This window comes from Palaemon carinicauda, chromosome 44 (assembly GCF_036898095.1).
Source record: "Palaemon carinicauda isolate YSFRI2023 chromosome 44, ASM3689809v2, whole genome shotgun sequence".
Lineage (NCBI taxonomy): Eukaryota > Metazoa > Arthropoda > Malacostraca > Decapoda > Palaemonidae > Palaemon > Palaemon carinicauda.
Genome location: NC_090768.1, coordinates 44,572,748 through 44,579,983, shown reverse-complemented (window position 1 = coordinate 44,579,983; position 7,236 = coordinate 44,572,748). Strand labels below are relative to the sequence as shown.

At 39.9% G+C, this 7,236-nt stretch overlaps 1 protein-coding gene across 1 annotated transcript in view; it reads right to left on the bottom strand.

Moving 5' to 3' along the window:
- Positions 1 to 4,128, bottom strand: part of LOC137634514 (SET domain-containing protein SmydA-8-like) — a 22,526-nt gene extending 18,398 nt beyond the window's left edge. The window contains exon 1 of the mRNA XM_068366959.1: positions 3,657 to 4,128. The gene's annotated coding sequence lies outside the window, so the exon portion shown is untranslated. The remainder of the gene's footprint in view (positions 1 to 3,656) is intronic.
- Positions 4,129 to 7,236: the final 3,108 nt, after the last annotated feature.

Here is a 7,236-nt window from a genome sequence, read left to right as displayed (position 1 = left end):
ATAGGGAAAAAATAGCCCAGTGAGGAAAAAGAACCATGGAAAATAAATATTTCAAGAACAGTGACATTAAAATAAATATCTCCTTTACACTATAAAAGCTTCAACAAAACAAGAGAAAGAGAAATAAGATAGAATAGTGTGCCCAAGTGTACCCTCAAGCAAAAAGTGTATATAAGGTCCATGACTTACAAACATTCGGAAATACAAACACAATTACAACTGATAATAACAAAGATAAGATATAATAATACAATATTATATCATTTAATACAATAAGCAAAACATTTGTAATAACCTGATATATCTTTCATATGAAACACAACTATTTGTTGACTTTTGCCCCTGGAAATCATGATCAGTGCCCAAGCCCCATCTCCACCCAAGCTAGGACCAAGCAGGGCCAGGCAATGGCTACTGACGACTCAGCAGCTAGACCTATATGCTGCCCAAACCCCACCATCCTTAGCTCACAAGGATAGTTAGGTTGTAGCAACCAAAGGAACTAACGAGTTTGAGTAGGATTCGAACCCCAGTCTGGCGTTCACTAGTCAGGGACGTTACCGGATTAGCCACCAAAAGCCCCATCTCCACCCAAGCTAGGACCAAGCAGGGCCAGGCAATGGCTGCTGATGACTCAGCAGTTAGACCTATATGCTCCCCAAACCCCACCATCCTTAGCTCACAAGGATAGTAAGGTTGTAGCAACCAAAGGAACTAACGAGTTTGAGTAGGACTCGAACCCCAGTCTGGCGTTCACTAGTCAGGGACGTTACCGGATTAGCCACCAAAAGCCCCATCTCCACCCAAGCTAGGACCAAGCAGGGCCAGGCAATGACAGCTGACGACTCAGCAGTTAGACCTATATGCTCCCCAAACCCCACCATCCTTAGCTCACAAGGAAAGTAAGGTTGTAGCAACCAAAGGAACTAACGAGAATGAGCAGGACTCGAACCCCAGTCTGGCGTTCACTAGTCCGGGACGTTACCGGATTAGCCACCAAAAGCCCCATCTCCACCCAAGCTAGGACCAAGCAGGGCCAGGCAATGACTGCTGATGACTCAGCAGTTAGACCTATATGCTCCCCAAACCCCACCATCCTTAGCTCACAAGGAAAGTAAGGTTGTAGCAACCAAAGGAACTAACGAGTTTGAGTATGACTCGAACCCCAGTCTGGCGTTCACTAGTCAGGGACGTTACCGCATCGGCCACCAACACTTGAGTTGAAATATAATCAAATTCGACTTAAAGACAATTTAACTTACGAACAGCTTCTTGGAGCCTGTTTACATTTAACTGAATTATGTACATTTATTGAATGAATTATAATAGGAAGAGTATCTTCATGATTTATAAAATCCTACGCTTCATTATTCATCCTATAATGAACAGTGATGCTATTGAATGCAATACTTTTAGAGTCAAGTACAAGTCTACAAAATCTGAGGACAAGACTGAGTCCAAGTTTACGCAATCTGAGGACAAGACTGAGTCCAAGTCTACATAATCTGAGGTCAAGACTGACTCCCTGTCAACACAATCTGAGGCCAAGACAGTCCAAGTCTACACAATCTGAGGACAAGACTGAGTCCAAGTCTACGCAATCTGAGGCCAAGACTGAGTCCAAGTCTACACAATCTGAGGACAAGACTGAGTCCAAGTCTACACAATCTGAAGCCAAGACTGAGTCCCTGTCTACATAATCTGAGGCCAAGACTGAGTCCAAGTCTACACAATCTGAAGCCAAGACTGAGTCCCTGTCTACATAATCTGAGGCCAAGACTGAGTCCAAGTCTACACAATCTGAGGCCAAGACTGAGTCCAAGTCTACACAATCTGAAGCCAAGACTGAGTCCCTGTCTACATAATCTGAGGCCAAGACTGAGTCCCTGTCTACACAATCTGAGGTCAAGACTGACTCCCTGTCAACACAATCTGAGGCCAAGACAGTCCAAGTCTACGCAATCTGAGGACAAGACTGAGTCCAAGTCTACGCAATCTGAGGCCAAGACTGAGTCCAAGTCTACACAATCTGAGGACAAGACTGAGTCCAAGTCTACACAATCTGAAGCCAAGACTGAGTCCCTGTCTACATAATCTGAGGCCAAGACTGAGTCCAAGTCTACACAATCTGAAGCCAAGACTGAGTCCCTGTCTACACAATCTGAGGCCAAGACAGTCCAAGTCTACACAATCTGAGAACAAGACCGAGTCCAAGTCTACACAATCTGAGGACAAGACTGAGTCCAAGTCTACACAATCTGAATCCAAGACTGAGTCCAAGTTTACACAATATGATACCAAGACTGAGTCCAAGTCTACGCAATCTGAGGCCAAGATTGAGTCCAAGTCTACAAAGTCTGAGGCCAAGATTGAGTCCAAGTCTACACAATCTGAGGCCAAGACAGTCCAAGTCTACACAATCTGAGGTCAAGACTGACTCCCCGTCTACACAATCTGAGGCCAAGACAGTCCAAGTATACACAATCTGAGGTCAAGACTGAGTCCAAGTCTATACAATCTGAGGCCAAGACTGAGTCCAAGTCTATACAATCTGAGGCCAAGACTGAGTCCAAGTCTACGCAATCTGAGGCCAAGATTGAGTCCAAGTCTACAAAGTCTGAGGCCAAGATTGAGTCCAAGTCTATACAATCTGAGGCCAAGACTGAGTCCAAGTCTATGCAATCTGAGGCCAAGACTGAGTCCAAGACTGAGTCCAAGTCTATGCAATCTGAGGCCAAAACTGAGTCCAAGTTTACACAATATGATGCCAAAACTGCATCCACGTCTACACAATCTGAGGCCAAGACTGAGTCCAAGTTTACACAATATGATGCCAAGACTGCGTCCACGTCTACACAATCTGAGGCCAAGACTGAGTCCAAGTCTATACAATCAGAATCCAAGACTGAGTTTGAGTCTACACAATCTGAAGCCAAGACTGAGTTCGAGTCTACACAATCTAAAGCCAAGACCGAGTCGAGCTGATTCTAAATAATCTGAGGCCAAATCTGAGTCTACACAATCTGAGATCATGTTCAGGTCCAACCCTATAATATCTGAGTTCGATTCGAGATTGTCCAAATGCACGTACAAGCCAAACATTAGAATTAAGTCATAATCCAAGTTTGAGATTCCAACCACAGCCAATCAATTATTCCTTCCCAAAATCAATAATCAGAAGATATTCAATCCACATTGTGCAAAAGAAGGAAATTGGTCAAATAAATCTAAATTTGGACGATCTTTAGTCTTCACACATACAAAAAAAAAACTATACAAAAAATTTATTTTAGGAGACAATCAATGAACGCTTTTTTTTCAATGGTAAGTTTTTAGGTAATTGCTACACCATGATATAATCCATGAGGCACAAGGTTGCGGAAAATCTATCTTTAATATTCACAAATACATTATAATGAATTAATACACAAGCTATTCACATACTGTACTGTGCTATATCCAAGGTACATGAAAAAAATTATGTATTCTATAAAAGATATTAATAAATAACCATTATTAATTAGCTATATAAGTAAGTTTAAGTGAAAAGAATAATTCCTATATCCATACATCCCTATAATGTACAATACAGTATGTAAATGTATACTTGCTTGTTTCAAATATACAAATAAAAATGAAAAACTATGGGTACTCACCACCATGCTGATCTTCTCGACGTAAAATTAATGACGACGAAGTTCTATTATCTGTCCAGTTAGATGGAGCAAATATGGCCATCAAGCTGCAACACTATTAACTATTAATATACTCATGAATGTCATCGAGTGAACTTGAAACACCAAAACTTTGGCGCAGACGAAGCATCGTTCTTACGGCACCGCATCACTCCTGAAGGCGTCCACCCCCTCCCTGAAAAGGTAGCAGCTGGACAGAGCTTCCGCAATCAAGGGCTTCTTATTAAAGAATCTGGGATGTCAGGAGAAGAGGAGAAATTCAAGTTTAATTTGTTGAAGCACAAGAGGAAGGTCAAGGTTTGGGTGATTGGATGGAGTGAAGAAAGCTCTGGGTAACAGGAAGATAGAGGTGAGAGAGGCAAGAGAGCGTGCCAGAAACAGGAATGAAATAGTATTTTACCTTGCAACCTGGCCCAAAGATCTAGCTAGCCACTATTATATATTATTATTATTATTATTACTTGCTAAGCTACAACCCTAGTTGGAAAAGCAAGATGATATAAGCCCAAGGGCTCCAACAGGGAAAATAGCCCAGTGAGGATAGGAAAAGGAAAAACAAGAGAAGTTTAAGAAGAAATAAGGAAAAACAACGAGAAGTTTAAGAACAATAACATCAAAATAAATCTTTCTTATATGAACTGTAAAAAACTTGAAAATAAGAGGAAGAGAAACAAGATAGAATAGTGTACCTGAGTGTACCCTGAAACAAGAGATCTCTAACCCAAGACAGTGGAAGACCATGGTAGAGAGGCTATGGCACTACCCAAGACTAGAGAACAATGGTTTTATTTTAGAGTGTCCTCCTAGAAGAGCTACCTACCATAGCTAAAGAGTCTCTTCTACACTTACCAAGAGGAAAGTAGCCATTGGACAATTACAGTGCAGTAGTTAACCTCTTGAGAGAAGCTAAATATTAATATTACCCATCAATATAAAAAATGGTAAAATTTTCATTCTTCCTCTCTTCGAGTACTTATTTCTTCCTTCATTTATATTCTATATTTGCTATTCAAACACAAATTCTTATATGTGAACTTTAGTTCTGTTATAATCAGCTCTTCTTGCATCTCTTTAGTATTAAACTTAGTTTCTTATTATAACAACTTCATATTCTATATACTGTATATGAAATAGTCCTAACTACTGTATTTAGTAAACTTAAGTGGTTTGATAGTACCCAATTCAGTTACCTGACATTTATTTAATCCATTCATCTTCTCATTCTTATCCTTTAAAAAACAATGCCGTAATTCCCACCACTAAAGTTAGGGAGCCATACAGTCCCGAAGTGCAGCAGGGAAACAGCGAAGTTGCAATAAGAACTAGAAGGGCACTCAGTAGATAGCAGATCTCTACCATGGCAGCTTGTTTCTCGACCTTTTGCTCCACTGTGACCTTGACCCTTGACCTTCCAAAATTAGGTAATTTGTTAATCCCTGCAAGTTTCATTACTCTAAGATTAAAATTGTGGCCAGGAAGCTGTTAAAAAACAAACACACACAAACAAACAGGGGCGAAAACGTGAAATCCTTCCATTCCAGTAAAAGACGCCTCAGAGACTTAAACACCAAATCCACACAGTTGTTACTATACTGAAACACCAAATTTACACAATTGTTACTATACTGAAACACCAAATTTACACAATTGTTACTATACTGAAACACCAAATCTACACAGTTGTTACAATACTAAACCACCAAATCTAAACAGATGAAGGTGGTAGAGAGGTATATTAGCTTTTGTAAGAGATGCTTATGTTCATAAGGGATCAGCAAGTCCTATGCTATGTTCTGAAAAACGGAGGCGGCTACAAACTATTAAAAAAAGTTCTTTTGGCGCGGCAGCACGCCGACAGCTAGGGTAAAAAACAAATAAAATACAATAATGGACTGGAGAGGAAAACATAAACATCTATAAAAAAAATACAAAGCTAATGACAGCCATGAAAGAAATAAAAGGAAAAAGAAAAATTGATGAATCTAATATTGCATATCTGTTAATTAAACCTTTTACCCCCAGGCTATTTGGAACTTTCCAACCCTTAACCCCCAGGGGTTACCTTTTTTCAAACACATTTTGCAGTAAATTTTTTTTAAATTGCTCTAACAGCCTTAATTTTCGTCATAGAGAAGTCAGGTTGGTCTCATTCTCTTAGAAAATGCCTGAAGTTTCTCAAAAAATTATTAAAAATATGCAAAAAAATTTAAACAGCAGTTTTTTGCAAGGACGTACCGGTACGTCCAAGGGGGTAAAGGGATGAGTTTTGTGAAACGTACCAGTAAGTCCTTTGGGGGTAAAAGGGTTAAGAAGGTTCTCAATTTACAAATATTCAGAGATACAAACACAAATCATAAACCTCAGATACTGTATCAAAAGTTTGTTTATTTGTAAAATAAAGAAATGCTGTAATAAAAACATTATATCACTTAATAAAGTTGGTAAAACGACATTTGCAATAACCTGATATTTATATCCCTTTCGCCCCCAAAAGGACGTACCGGTACGTTCTTACAAATCACTGTTATTTACATGTTTTTGCTTATTTTTGATAACTTTTAAGAGAAACTTCAGGCATTTCCCAAAAGAATAAGACCAACCTGAGCTATGACAAATATTAAGGCTGTTAGAGCAATTTCAAAAAAATATATAGCAAAATGTGCTCGAAATTTAACCTTACCTTGGGGGTAAAAGGGATATTATATGAAACGGGACTATTCGTTGACTTTTGTAGGCATGGGAGTCAGCTTAGGCCTACCCTAGGCCAGAATTTAGCAAAATTTGACTTACGAACAGCTTCTTGGAACTTATTAAGTTTGTAAGTTGAGGACCTGTAAAAAAGTCCTCAACTCAAACTTGATAAGTACCAAGGTGCTGTTTGTTAAGTCGGATTTTAAATTTTGGCTTAGGGTAGGCTTCACTTAACTCTCATGGCTACGATTTTCAGCTGTAAATGTCAACAAATGGTCCTTTTCACATTACAAATGTCATCTTGCTTACTGTATTAAATTACCTGTATATGGGAGAAGTACAAGAGAAAGGCCAAGGTTTAGGTGGATGGATGGAGTAAAGGAAGCTCTGGGTGATAGGAGGATCGATGTGAAAGAGGCAAGAGAACATGCTAGAAATAGGAATGAATGGCGAGCGCAGTTCCGGTAGGCGCTGCTGCTTCCTCCGGTGCCCTGGATGACCGCGGAGGTAGCAGCAGTAGGGGATTCAGCGTAATGAAGCTTCATCTGTGGTGGATAACGGGGGAGGGTGGGCTGTGGCACCCTAGCAGTACCAGCCGAACTCGGTTGAGTCCCTTGTCAGGCTGGGAGGAACATAGAGAGGAGTGGTCCCCTTCTTTGTTTCATTTGTTTGATGTCGGCTACCCCCCCAAAATTGGGGGAAGTGCTTTGGTATATGAATGTATGAAATATTGTTTTATTGCGGTATTTCACTTAGAGTTTTTGATACAATATCTGAGATTTATGTTTTAATACTTATAGTGCTTCAAGATGAATAGTCCCCTTGCCATCACACTACAATCTACATCACA